A 14,865-nucleotide genomic window follows, 5' to 3' on the forward strand; every position below is an offset into this window, starting at 1 on the left:
CTCACGATTAAGATCACAACAGCCATTCTCAGCTGAGTGAGTAGCAAGTCTGCTTGAAGCGAGTGCAAGGCTCGGTCTGCCCATATCACTGTTGTCTAGGTCACATTTTTCCTTGCTTGAGGCGGAACTACATCTTTGACACGCCTTCATTTTCTACATAACCAGTAGCCAATACTTCCTGTCAACAACCATTGGCTCGCTCATTATGTTATATTGTTTACTTCTCCTACTATTTGTGATTTCACTCTTAAGACACTCCCACAGTGACTTCTCTTCTCAGTTATTCGCTTATAGCATTCCGTCACACCGCACGTGACATGTTAGAGTCCTCTTGAATGGTTATCCACACTTCCTGACCACGCCTACTGGGTATCTGTTTTCTGTATGTGGGTCTGGGTATTTTCCATAACCTCTCAGTAGTGTTAGTGCTTATCAGATGTTTACAACTTTGTATATCTGACTAATTGCTTTCCTTCCCTCTCCTGTCATATTTACAATTCTTGTCTCCATATCTCCACTCGGTATTTGCCTCTGATTGGGGTCACTTTTAATTAACTGTGCTACTATGGCCGTCTTTTGTTTGTCCATATTCTGGGTCCCAACATACTTCCCCTTCCGGAAGATCTCGCCCCTGAGATCTCACAGGTGTTAGTGGAAAAGATATGCCTTGCAATGTCTGCAGTGGGCTCGAGTCTGGAAGCAGGCGTCGTCGTGCGTAGCGCAGGACATAGGAATACCCCACGGCAGACGTCACCAGCAGAAGAACCAGGATCACGACAATGGCGAAGACAATCCACCAATGGATTTCGGGTTGAAAGGGCTGATCCGGCTCGACCACAGAATTTAGGGGCTGCAAGCCAGCTGTTAGCTCCTGTAGGGGGATGGACTCAGCACTGCGAAGAGATGGAAGGTCAGGCAAAACGGACCAGATAAGATGGCCTGTAAGAATTCTTGGAGAGGAGGGAGGTGGAGAGGGAGAGGGGCGAGAGAGACCATGATGGGGGGCCCCTCCACAACTGCCTCTTGTCCAGGAAGTGTCAGGGATGGGCTGTGGGCGCTGCAACCTTGCCGAAGCGTCAATATCCCATTATCCGTGAGGCTGACAGTATGCTTGTTTACAAGATGGTTAGGGCATGTGAGTGCCAGAGTGATGGGGGAGGCAAGTGAACAGGTCCAGTAGCCAGGACCTTTTATAAACATAGGGGGAAATGTTTTCAAGACTATTGTGTGGCAGAGGTTGATCACTGACTCATGTTTCAAGAAAGCAGCCGATTCACAAGAGGCTGCGTTACTAGCCTCATAGACGGGGCCTGTGGGAGGACAAACTAACATATGGTTATTCTTGTTACAGTGTTTTATACTAGAAAGCATAAACTATATTTTCCTATTCTCACTGAAGGCAATACATCTTGAATCAACACTATACATAAGGAAGTAAGTGCTATTCTGCACAGAAAATGGAAGGGAGTCGATTCGAAAGACATTTGAAACATTGAAACATTTTATTATCCCTTTTTATACAATTATGTATTTACAATAATTTACTAGTGCAGGGAGCCCATTTAAAGCTGTATGCTTTTTGGTGTCAATCGGATCTCCTCGCAAAGGTTTGGTGAAATAGAAATTACGAGAATCGTGCAAAGCCGTTGTCCTGGAGGACAGTTATTACATCCCTATATAGAGCTAAAAAATCAAGAACTGCAAGGCACAAAAGACCTGGAGGCCGAGCCTAGGCTTCCTTTAATGTACTGAACAACTGTTTGTTTCACATAATGGTTGGAGTTATGTATGTTTGCAGGGGAGCCTGCAGACTCAAATATAAATCTTGTATACCTGGTCTTATGTGTCTCAATGCTAAGTCAAAATATAACAATTCTTGTAGGAGCTTTTTTCTCTTCCTAATGCCATAGTCTATAGTAAAATGGCGCACAACTTGGTTCAATACATCTACAGCTGAATATAGCCTATTAAAGGCAGATTGCATGGCATGCATATTACTTAATGATGTTGAGTTTTCCATAATAAACATTTAACTATATAAAATCTTTCTCAGTTAATGACTCTAGTCCTCTATTTTTTCATGAATAGCATCAACTTGAGCCTGGGTCGCGGTACCAAATAGGTTATTAGACAAGGATCCTCAAAAAAATTATTTCCCGTTTTTTTCTTTTCTCTATAATTCATAGAAGCATGCAGCTTGTTTTGAATAGTAGTCATCACATAGCCTAAAACTTTTTTTTTAGATGATGCAACAATAAACTGAATTCGTTTTCAAAATTAAAGAGTGTGTATTTTATTGCTTTTACAGCTGGATACTCAGGTGACATTTGAATAATATTTCAAGTAACGAAGCAGTTAAAATCCGTGCTTTATATAATGCAGCTAAAATATCTTCTGTGAGGCTAAACGGTACTATAGTCTCTGTCTGTGAGGACTATAATATAGATAGTATGTTGGTGTGAAACTTTGGCCAGCACGTGTTGGGGACTCCTGTTGTGTCAGTGAGTCGTACACTGAAACAGTCAAATCAATATGTGGTTTATTTCGTCATATTTCCGCTCAATTATTGCATTTTCATCCTTATGCATTATTCCTGTTCTATATCGTAATAGTTTTGACATTACATTAGGCAACTCTTGTACCGTCGAAGAGCGAAGGCTTTATCTATGCCGAGGTGGCTCTGAAAGTTTGGGAGTAACCTGAGAAGGTAGGGGCTGTGCATCAGCTGTTTATTGCTGTTGTAGAACGAACATTATTTAATGTGTCATGAGTAGCAGTCACCTATCCGCTACGAGTTATTATTTTCGGTAGAATTTTTCTCAGCGATTTCAGGGTTGAGCAATGCAAAGAATAGATCAGTGTCTGTCTCTGGATTTAAAGGGTATGCTCGCCTAATCGTTGGACATTGCTGCACGTCGATGCAATTTTCATGAAGGACTTTTACTCTATCTGTGGGGACCGTTGAAACCTTACTAGTCCTGAGGTTTATAATTTTTACCATTATATCACTGATCTTCTCTGTTACCCTGTAGGGTCCATCAAAAATAAGTTACAACTTTTTATTTACTTTTTTCTGTGGTCTCGTTTGAGGAACACTGTCTCCAACGTTGATAGTTTTGATTTTGAAGCTTTGTATTTCTTTTCTATTTCTTCTCTACCTTTTTCAATGTAAACCTGGCATCTATCATAAACTTTATTTGCAATTGCAGCCATTTCCTTTTCATAGGAGTCAATATCATAAACTTTCCTTGCAATTACAACCATTTCCTCTTTATAGGAGTATATATCATAAACTTTCCTTGCAATTACAACCATTTCCTCTTTATAGGAGTATATATCATAAACTTTCCTTGCAATTACAACCATTTCCTCTTTATAGGAGTAGATATCATAAACTTTCCTTGCAATTGCAGTCATTTCCTCTTTATAGGAGTAAATATCCTACCAGGGCTGCTGAATTTTTTCTAACATAGTGTAGGGTACAGGAGGATCTCTAAAAATTCTCTCTCTGTCTCTCTCGATAAAATGGGGACTCCTTTATGGTGCGATAATACGCAGCATTATAGGCCAAGATGTCTATAAGTAGCATTATATCCCAAACGGACACATTTCCTAGAACATTCTCCTCAAAATGTTAACAACAGTATAATTTGCGCGCTTTATTATTCCATTCCCATTTGTACGGTAAGCCGTTATTCGCGTGTCGCACAGGTAGCTTCTAATTTATCTCCTGCATCACGGAATTAACGAACTCTGAACCTTGACCTGTAACAACTGTCTGAGGAACACCGTGTACACAAACAACATCCACGTACAACGCCCTTGCCATTTCGCGGGCTTCCTTACTCCGTAAGGGTACTATAATCAAATACCTTTTAAAAACATCAACCATGGGCATTACGTATCGAACCCCATTGTCCGATACACCCATGGGACCCACAAGGTCCATGTGTATTCTTCCAAAAGGAGCGGTGACGTCTGGATATTGCCGCCAAGGAGCAGGGTGCAAGTTCCCAACTCACTTTTAAAACGACTACCATGACGCACTTCCTTACATAATTTTCTACATCCCGTTTCATTCCAGGCCAGAAAGCGAACTTTCTACACCGACATAACGTAACTTTGGTTCCTCCGTGCCCTGCAGTGGCGACGAATGAGCCAGAGTTATCGCCTTGGAAATACTTGGGGGGTAGAATCACCACCTTAGTGGCTTCTCCGTACGGACTCACTAAAACACATCATTTATTTCCACCTGTAACTCTGACAGGGGCGGCATCTCACATTATGCCCATCTTCAACACAATATAACACATTTTCCACCTGTAACTCTAACAGGGGCGGCATCTCACATTATGCCCATCTTCAACACAATATAACATAATTTCCACCTGTAACTCTAACAGGGGCGGCATCTCACATTATGCCCATCTTCAACACAATATAACACATTTTCCACCTGTACCTCTAACAGGGGCGGCATCTCACATTATGCCCATCTTCAACACAATATAACACATTTTCCACCTGTACCTCTAACAGGGGCGGCATCTCACATTATGCCCATCTTCAACACAATATAACATAATTTCCACCTGTACCTCTAACAGGGGCGGCATCTCACATTATGCCCATCTTCAACACAATATAACACATTTTCCACCTGTACCTCTAACAGGGGCGGCATCTCACATTATGCCCATCTTCAACACAATATAACACATTTTCCACCTGTACCTCTAACAGGGGCGGCATCTCACATTATGCCTTTTTTCTCTGAGTCTTTGCTCAATTTTCATTCATGGGGCTTCCTTCTTTTAGCATACTTATATGCTGGCTGCTCATCATGCAGCTCACTAATCTCCTGAATACTCCAGTCAAGTGTGTGGCCAATACACTCACTATTCAGGTCCATACATATCATATATTTTATTTTTCTCATTTTTCGGCGCCTGTTTCTTTTTCTGCACTAGTGCAATACCTTGCCCCTCATTATCCACGTGTTCCACGGTTTTTCTTGTTCCCCATCCACAAACATTATCGCGCGTGTCCTTCTAATTCAATCTCAGTGTCCTGTTGAGCCTTCATCCTTGATAAAAAAAATCTGCTACTATATTTTCTTTGCCAGGCAAATGATTGATTGTGAAACCATACTCACTCATGAGAGTCTGCCATCTAGCTATCCTGCCGTTGGGACTAGCTGCCTGTAACAACCAGACTAAAGGTCTGTGACCCGTGTGGATCTCAACAGGGTAACCCAGTATTAATGGGCGGTTTACGTGTAACCCATAAATTACAGTTAAAGCCTCTCGTTCAACTATACTGTTCCGCTGTTCTGCCGTATTCAATTTCTCACAAAAAAAGATACAGGTCTTAGTTTATCATCATTATCCTGTTATTGCAATACTCCACCAGTATTGTAGTAGGACGCGTAGAGTGACTGTACCAAGCATTCTATCCTTAAGGGTTGAGAACGCAATTTTTGTTTCATCCGTCCATATGAGTGGAGTTTTATTTTATTTTTATTTATTCTTTTAGTGTACCTTTCTTCTTTTTGTAAATCTTTAGAAAAGGAGCAACAATTTGTGAATAATTTGCAATAAATTTGCGATAATAATTAGTCAATCCAAGAAATGACTGTAAATCATGAACAGTTTGGGGGCCGGGACGTTTTGTATGGCCTCCAGCTTGCTAGACTGAGGTTTTATTCCCTCTGAGCGGATGGCATGGCCCAGGTAATCTACTTTGTCCTTAAAAAAGTTACACTTCTCCATCTTAAGAGTCAGTTTGGCTTCCTTTAAGCGATCCAGAATTTGTTCTAAGTTATCTGCGTGATTAGAAAATATATCGCCCAGGATAATTATGTCATCAAGGTACACCTGAACCTTGTTGCTTAATAGTCCTGTAAGGACAGTGTTTATTATTTTCTTGCAGCAGGACGGGGCTGTTTTAAGGCCAAAGGGGAGGGAAGTAAATTCCCAATGTCCTGCTGGAGAAGAAAATGCCGTCTTTTCTCTGCTGATTTCATCTAGGGGGATTTGATGGTAACCCTGTTTCATGTCTAGGCATGAAAAAAAAAACTTACTATCTCCCAATTGATTGAGTATGGTAGTTATATTAGGGAGTGGGTACCGGTCGTCCCGTAGTGTTTTATTAAGTGCCCGGAAGTCCAGACAAAGTCGTAGTACTCCATCTTTTTGGGGCACTGGGATAAGTGGGGCATTATAGGGTGATCGCGAAGGGCGGATCACACCCTGTTGCTGGAGCGATATAAGTTGTTCATTTACTCTGTCATGATAACTGATAGGAATGTTATATGGACGCCTGTACACTACTTCATCAGTGTTTTGCTTGATGGTGCTTAAAAAAATAGGGCGTTACTGTTAATGGTTCTTGTTCTGTGGAAAACACTGTTATATATTTATCTATTAAGGACTTTAAAACCTGATTCTCTCTCTTCACTTGGGAATTTAGCGTCAACAATTTGATAGAGGCTTTTCTTCCTTACTTCAAGCTCTGCGGGCCTCAAGTCTGTTTTAGCTGTGTCAGCGGTCTGTACACTAGATACTTGTGGCAGATCAGCGTATAGCTCATGAGTGACAGGCTTCACAAATCCTAACGTTGTATTATCATCTATCTTTACACACACTTTCAATATTCAAATACGGCACAGTGACATAAGATCTTTGATTGTCAGATGAAGGGGTTAACTTAACTATCCCTGAGCACAAGACTCTAGCCTGAGTATTACTAACACAAGGCTCAAATAAAGCTTCACTTGCCTGTAGTTGCGTCACTAGCGTTATGTAACCTGCAACAGATGCATGCAGTTGCAAAGGTTCAGCTGCTTGGCAACGTACGGCCTTATTTTCAGTGAGACCTTCTTCATTTCCATCTACATTTAGCTAAGATCCTTCACCTCTAGATATAAGACATATTTTTCCTGGCATAATTGTATGGTTTCCCCTTCTATTATCAGTTTTAAGCTTCGTTCTTTTGTTCCTCATTTAGTTTCAATGTTTTTTAAAATAATCTCGTGCTACACGACAAATCAGTACTCAACATAATATGAGTCGGCAAATCTACATCGCGTGTTATCAATAAGTCTTGGAAACTACTTTTTCCTTCCATATTAACTTGTCTTTTACCGTCAATTTCAATATGGTATCTTTGCACAGAGAGAATATTCACGGGTTTCGCTTCACAGTTATTTACTGCGAGCCCTAATTCTTTAATAAATTCATCCGTTAAAAACTCACACACGCTCCTGTTTCTAGGAGTGCTGCCACTTTTGCATATGTGTTATCATGAGTAGTGCGATCTGCCTAACAAAGTTACTCTTGAGTTATGTTAATTATAGCCTTCTTTTCATTATTTTTAAGGTCACTCCCTTGTTCGTTATAGCCTTCTTTTATTATATTAAAGGTTACTCCCTGTTTTGTTCTTCGCTTATTTTCCGTTTTTTCCACCGCAAGTGTGCATATTTATTTATTTATTATTCATTTACTTATTTACTGTTATTTATAGTAGTTAACTGAGGGGGGCACTACCCTGGCCTCCTCTTCCTCTGATTCTCTTACTTCACACATTTATCTTAATACTTCACACTATTGTCCATATGCTTCATTTTTTATTTATTTTTTCTTGACTTTTTATCCATACCTCACACTTTTCTTAGTATTTCACATTTTTTCTAGATCATACTCTACACTTCCTACCTGGGGGACGCGAGTTAGGCCTTTATAAAGTCACTCTGTGGCTGCATGCCCGCCGCGGCACACCACCACCCTGTGAGGCGTAGAGCCCCGTGTTCCCCTCCATCCTGGGGTAACAATCCTAAAACAAACAAACCTGAGAGGCGGGACGCTGCCGCTGCCTGTCACCTGACACCCTCTCACTGATGAATGGATCGCGGCGCGGGTGGAGAGAGACTGCCCATGCCTTTCCACTCCGCCCGGGAAGGAACTCATGAATTCTAGGTTGTGAGTCGCGTGAGCTATCCATTGCACTACAGAACACCAATTGCTGGCTAGAGTTTCAACCACCATGTCGTCAAAGTCCATGTCCTCCGGAAGAACCAATAATTATATAATTAAATCGTCACTATTATTTCTGCCACTTAAAACGAGCAAAACTTAATGAAAATAAGAGGCGTTTTCTCGTCAGAGTAAATTAAACAAAAGCACTGTAAGCACATGTCCCTATTTATCCCTATACCGCTGCCGCCAGTTTTGGACCCTTCTTTTCTTGTATTAAATCAACTCTTTTATCACTCATTAATTACTCCATAAATGATCTCACCGTCTCGTATCCCTGGTAGCGTGATCCGGCTTAAGTTGTTATTGGAGACTGGAGTTCGGGGATAAACAAGGGAAAAAGAAAATATACATTTATTTAAAATTAAATGAAAGTAATTGCCTTACGCAATATTCTATGCTCAGACGATCATAACGCTGGCATATTCAGCAATGGATGCAACATATGACAAACGACATGTCTTAAACATAATACTACAATATGTGCTCAGTTGTTGCCAATAATAATAACACTCGTCATTCCACAAGCAGTGGTTTGTATCTCTCTGCTTACATCACAATATTTAAATACTCTCCTCACATCCTGATAACACATTCCTATAGTATAATCTACTACAATTTCACGGAAGCACCAAATTATACCACACCCAGTGCTTTCTACCTTTGCTTTACATCGCAAACAAATAATCACAATCCTGTCCCACTCACAATCCTACTTCACATCTCCTACATTATAATCTCCAGGACAATACAGTCGGTTTCCCTTAGATTCTCGAATTTCTACTCACGATTAAGATCACAACAGCCATTCTCAGCTGAGTGAGTAGCAAGTCTGCTTGAAGCGAGTGCAAGGCTCGGTCTGCCCATATCACTGTTGTCTAGGTCACATTTTTCCTTGCTTGAGGCGGAACTACATCTTTGACACGCCTTCATTTTCTACATAACCAGTAGCCAATACTTCCTGTCAACAACCATTGGCTCGCTCATTATGTTATATTGTTTACTTCTCCTACTATTTGTGATTTCACTCTTAAGACACTCCCACAGTGACTTCTCTTCTCAGTTATTCGCTTATAGCATTCCGTCACACCGCACGTGACATGTTAGAGTCCTCTTGAATGGTTATCCACACTTCCTGACCACGCCTACTGGGTATCTGTTTTCTGTATGTGGGTCTGGGTATTTTCCATAACCTCTCAGTAGTGTTAGTGCTTATCAGATGTTTACAACTTTGTATATCTGACTAATTGCTTTCCTTCCCTCTCCTGTCATATTTACAATTCTTGTCTCCATATCTCCACTCGGTATTTGCCTCTGATTGGGGTCACTTTTAATTAACTGTGCTACTATGGTCGTCTTTTGTTTGTCCATATTCTGGGTCCCAACAAATGGACTTTCTTCTGGTGCCATTCGTCAAAGACTATTCGAAAATATAACTCTTAACTTGCAAACTGCTTATGAACAGGCACGCACTTTAGAGATGGCTCAGAAACATTCTGCTTCTTATACTACTGTTGAGCCAATTACTGCTGCTGTACCTCAGCCACAAAGTCAGTCAGGTGATTCAGAGTGTTTAGAAAGTAGTGATGAAACTGCTCATCTTGCCGCCACTACTGGCGCCAATCAGTTTTTTTCTGTGGTTTGAAACGGCACCCTCGGTTCAAATGTCCTGCTAGGGAAGCTTTATGTCTAAAGTGTAAGAAACAAGGACATTATGCAAAAGTGTGTAGGTCAGGGAAACCGGTAGGGGATACCTCTGCTGGTAAAACTAAATATTCGGCAGCAACACTGGCTACTGTGTCTGGGGCTGCGCCTAGTAGTCTTAGTAAATCTTTGAGTTGTTTGAAAGTTAATGGTCTCCCTGTTAATGCACTTATTGATACAGGAAGCTCGGAAAATTTTGTGAGTCAGAAGATTGCTAAAGAAAACAACCTAATCATACTTCCTGACGACGGGCACGTCTCCATGGCTGATGCGTCTCTCTCGTCCAAAATCTTAGGTCATTGTTGTGTGGATGTGGAGCTGCAAGGACAAATTTATCCTAGTATAAAACTCAAAGTGCTGCCAGCCCTGTGTAGTGATGTAATTTTGGGGCATGAATTCTTGAAGAATCATTCTGCTCTAGAAATGGCTTTTGGAGGAGCACGCCCACCACTCAAGATATGTGGGCTGGCTGCAGTGAAGTTGGTTGCGCCCACTCTTCAGCAATCTGACAGCAGACTGCAGACCCATTGCTGCAAAGTCGAGACATTACTCTCAGGCTGATAAGGAATTTGTCAAAACTGAAATTGGTAGAATGCTACAAGAAGGAATAATAAGACCCAGCCAGTCTCCATGGAGGGCCCAGGTGCTAATCACTGCAGGGCACAATCACAGGAAGAGAATGGTGATTGATTATTCACAAACTATAAACAGGTTTACTGAGCTGGATGCTTACCCTTTGCCTCGGATCGATGAAACAGTGAACAATGTCTCAAGATTTAAAGTGTTTAGCACCTTGGACCTGAAGAGCGCCTACCACCAAGTGCCAATAAGAGAAGACGAAAAGTTGTACACTGCTTTTGAGGCGAGTGGAAAGCTGTATGAGTTCAATCGAATCCCATTTGGTGTGAAGAACGGAGTGGCCGCTTTCCAACGAGTTGTGGATCAGATCCTTGCAAAAGAAAAGATGGAAGGGGCATTTGCTTATGTGGACAATGTGACTGTATGTGGAGAGACGGAAGAGGAGCATGACAAAAACCTAAATCATTTCTTGAAAGTGGCGAAGGATTACAACCTCACCTTTAATCATGACAAGTGTGATTTCAGGACACAGTCTATAAACCTTCTGGGATACTCTATAAGGACGGAGAGATCAGACCTGATCCAGAACGACTGCAGCCTCTCTTGAGTCTACCCTTCCCAAGGATACTGCCTCTCTTCGGAGAATGTTGGGTTGCTTGCTCATTACTCACGATGGATACCCAACTTCTCTGAGAAAGTCAACCTCTTTCACACTCCACGAGATTCCGTTGTCTTTTGAAGCTTCTCTGACTTTTGAGAAATTGAAGAATGAAATTGCGAAGTCCGTGGTGCAAGCCATTGATCCTACATCCCCTTTCACAGTCGAAACAGATGCCTCAGACCATGCCATTGCCGCTACTCTCACTCAGAATGGACGTCCTGTAGCGTTCTTCTCTCGCACTCTCTCTGACAGTGAACAAAGGCATTCTTAAGTAGAAAGAAGCATGCCATAGTTGAGGCCCTCAGAAAGTGGAAGCATTACCTAATTGGTCATCACTTTAAGCTGATTACTGACCAGCGAAGTGTAACATTCATGTTCGACACAAGATCTTCAAGCAAAATCAAGAACGACAAGATAGCCAGGTGGCGCATTGAACTGTCATGCTACCACTACGATATAGTGTATCGTCCAGGTACGGAAAATATTCCTGCAGATGCTCTCTCGCGTGTCTGTGGTGCTGTAGCTACAGACAAACTCAAACAACTGCATGAAAGTCTATGTCATCCTGGAGTGTCAAGGATGGTGCATTTCATCCGAGTTCGGAACCTAGCTTATTCTGTTGAGGATGTAAAGAAGGTTACTGCTTCTTGTCCAATCTGCTCTACTGTCAAACCTCAGTTCTATAAGCCTGATGATGGCCATCTGGTGAAAGCTACTCAGCCATACGAGAGATTGAACTTGGATTTTAAGGGGCCCCTTCCGTCACAGTCGAAAAACAGATACTTGCTCACTGTCATTGACGAATTCTCACGGTTCCCTTTTGCGTTCCCTTGTTCAAACATGACTGCTGGTGCTATCATCGGGTGTTTGGTACAACTGTTTGCATTATTCGGAATGCCAGCATACGTACACTCAGACAGGGGAGCCTCTTTCATGTCAGAAGAACTGAAGAAATTCTTACTAGAGAAAGGAGTAGCTACCAGTCGCACTACGCCCTACAACCCAAGGGGCAATGGTCAGGTGGAGAGGTACAATGGAATCATATGGAAAACCATTCGGTTAGCTCTCAGAACAAGGAATCTTGATGTCTCGCAATGGGAAGTTGTCCTCCCAGATGCACTTCACTCTATCCGTTCCCTGCTATGTACGTCAACTAATTGTACACCACACGAGCGTTTCCTAAAGCATCCTCGGAAGTCCACGTCAGGTCGTACGTTGCCTACCTGGCTCATCACCAAAGGTCCCGCTCTATTAAGACGACAAGTACGGCACAGCAAGAATGACCCTCTAGTAGATGAAGTAGAAATAGTAGAAGCTAATCCTGAATATGCCCATGTCAAGTTTCCTGATGGTAGAGAGTCCACTGTGTCTTTGAGGCATCTTGCACCTTTAAGTGGTGATGATAGTAGCAGCGTGGAGGCCACCAGACCTTCACTGCCGCAATCTCTAGAGTCTCTAGGTATATCAGAGTCTGAGGTGCGCCGTCCAGATGCTAGAGCAAACTCGGAACCTGCTCTTCAAGAAGTCACTCATGACGTTACACCCGGGGAAAGTGCTGTTCAAGAGCATCCTGCTGCATCTGGTCAAGGCACTACACCTGTACCACTCCGGAGGTCCAAAAGGACCCGGCGGGCACCTAAGTATTTATGCTGCTTGAATTTCATAGGTGGGGAGAATGTGGTAATATATGTTCAATGTAGTTTTACATTTATGCTCTCATGTACGTTGTTTCTCTGCTTGCATTTACCAGCTTATTATGTTGCTATTTGTGTGTCTTCGCACATATTATTGCTTGTGGATGTCCCTGTGTTGTCTGGCACTTACTTTGATGTATTTGTTTGTTATTGTGCATGTAAAGTAGTGCGTGTTGTAATAGTGGCTGTTTCTATTGTTTCAGGAGGTGACTCCAGTTGTTTGTGTGCAATAAAACCTATGTCAGGTTTTTCATCTTTTACAACATGTATTTCCTCCTGCCTACGACTTGAACTCTTTCAAGAGGAGGGTATCAGGACACCTCTCCTCCCGTATTTGATCTTCCTTTCGGCCACCTCTTTTGTTTCTTTTTTAGGAGCAGCGAGTAGCGGGCTTTTTTTTATTATTGTTTTCTTTTTTTGTGTGCCCTTGAGCTGCCTCCTTTGTTGTAAAAAAAAAAAAAAACGGAGCATCCTATCAAGAGGAGCTAAAATCTGGAATGACTTACCACAACACTTAAAAACTGATGAGAATATAAGATTGTTCAAACCAAATTAATAAAAGGCTTCTTAGTACCTATGAGAACTTATGGTCACATTGATTTTTTTATTTATTTTATAGTGTTTTTGAATGGTTCATTGCGTTTTTTTTTCTCACATTATTTTTGCAAACTCCGACTGATTGCTGTAAATTTCATTATTTCAATAATAATCAAGCTATTTTCAAGTTTTTATTTCACATGTACACTTGTTTACTGCTAGAGTGATGTCAACTAAGTTTTTTTTTCACATGTTCGTATTGTATACATTTTTCACTTCGACTGACCTATACATTTATACATTGTTAAAATATATTAAGTTATTATGCTTTATGTGGCCTAAACCTGTCCCTTGTTATGTACTTTCTTTACGAGTCTTCAGGTCCTTAGAAAGCCTCGGTTTAATGGACCTGGCTTAAAATAAAAACTACATTTGTAATTTACCAATATGTATATAACTATTAAGCCAAAAATAAATATACCAATATATATATATATATATATATATATATATATATATATATATATATATAGATATATATATATATATATATATATATCTATATATATATATATATATATATATATATATATATATATATATCACACACACACACACACACACACACACCGGGTTTAACGTTACCAATAATTTAGGCTTCTTAGAATAATTAGCGTATTTGTATAATGAATCGAGGCCGAGTGTCCATTTATGAGGGAGTAAGTCTGTCATTACGTGTGTTGATGGTTTGAAGTTTCTGGTTTGTGTTTAGTGAATGTGTTGGTGTGTGGTATGTTGGTATGTTGTGGCGTTTGTTGATATATGTGGTGATGGCGTTGGTGATACTGCGGTGAACTAACGTGAGATAGAATGTAGATTGAGGGGTAGAAACACATATGGCAATTGATAGACTCTCACAGAAGTAGTTGGTGAGGCAGAAGGAAAAGGAGTAAACGAGTGTCAGTCTTATTGTTGTTACCATTAGAAAATCCGCCTTCAACCTTATGGTACCTTCACTAAAAACTCTTCAGGTTACCTTGGCGGATATCCCCAAGGAAATACCATTAACCAGCACCATCTTTTCCCAAAAAATCCCCCAATCACATGTAGCCGGAGTTGAAGGGATGGAGGGAGTGGCTTTCTTTTCGCTTGGCTAATGATATACGCGTAATGGGGAAGGGCAGGAGCTTCTATGCGCTGGTAACTGGGGGCGGATAAGATGTGGAGCGATGCAATGCGGACGTAACGATGTTGTTGGGCTCCTCATTGTTAGTCTCGTGGTCTTACCTGGCGGCAGTGCTGGAATTGTATGCGTATAGTTGTGTGCTGCTCATTATTCGCTTGCTGCCTTGCTTCCTCTGATGATGCGTGTTGTGTCAGGAAGCCAAACCCATGTCCCTGCCTCCCCGTCCTCCTTACACGTGACAATCTTGCCAATAATAATGGTAGTAAAAGTTGTGTGTAGCTCAATATTCTCTTGCTATCATGCTTCCCTTGATAATATGTATTGCATCAGGAAGCCAAACGCATGTGTCTGTCCCCTCGTCCTCCTTATGCGGGGAACAGAGTAATAAAGCTTCTGGTAATGGTAATAATGAAGAATAAAGCGAGGAAGAGAAGGTAGAGTGTGGGAGAAGACAGTTATGTCATTTCCTGC

The 14,865-nt window shown here is 41.4% G+C and overlaps 1 long non-coding RNA gene across 1 annotated transcript; it reads right to left on the bottom strand.

Moving 5' to 3' along the window:
* Positions 1-3,398: 3,398 nt before the first annotated feature.
* On the bottom strand, positions 3,399-4,988 carry LOC126989357 (uncharacterized). Its single transcript, XR_007743223.1, has 3 exons — positions 4,593-4,988; positions 4,457-4,524; positions 3,399-4,320 (listed from the first exon to the last, which is right to left on the bottom strand). It is a non-coding gene; the product is annotated as an uncharacterized LOC126989357 (long non-coding RNA).
* Between the last annotated feature and the right edge of the window lie 9,877 nt (positions 4,989-14,865).

The sequence above is a fragment of the Eriocheir sinensis genome, unplaced genomic scaffold (genome assembly GCF_024679095.1).
Source record: "Eriocheir sinensis breed Jianghai 21 unplaced genomic scaffold, ASM2467909v1 Scaffold1132, whole genome shotgun sequence".
Taxonomy (NCBI): Eukaryota; Metazoa; Arthropoda; class Malacostraca; order Decapoda; family Varunidae; genus Eriocheir; species Eriocheir sinensis.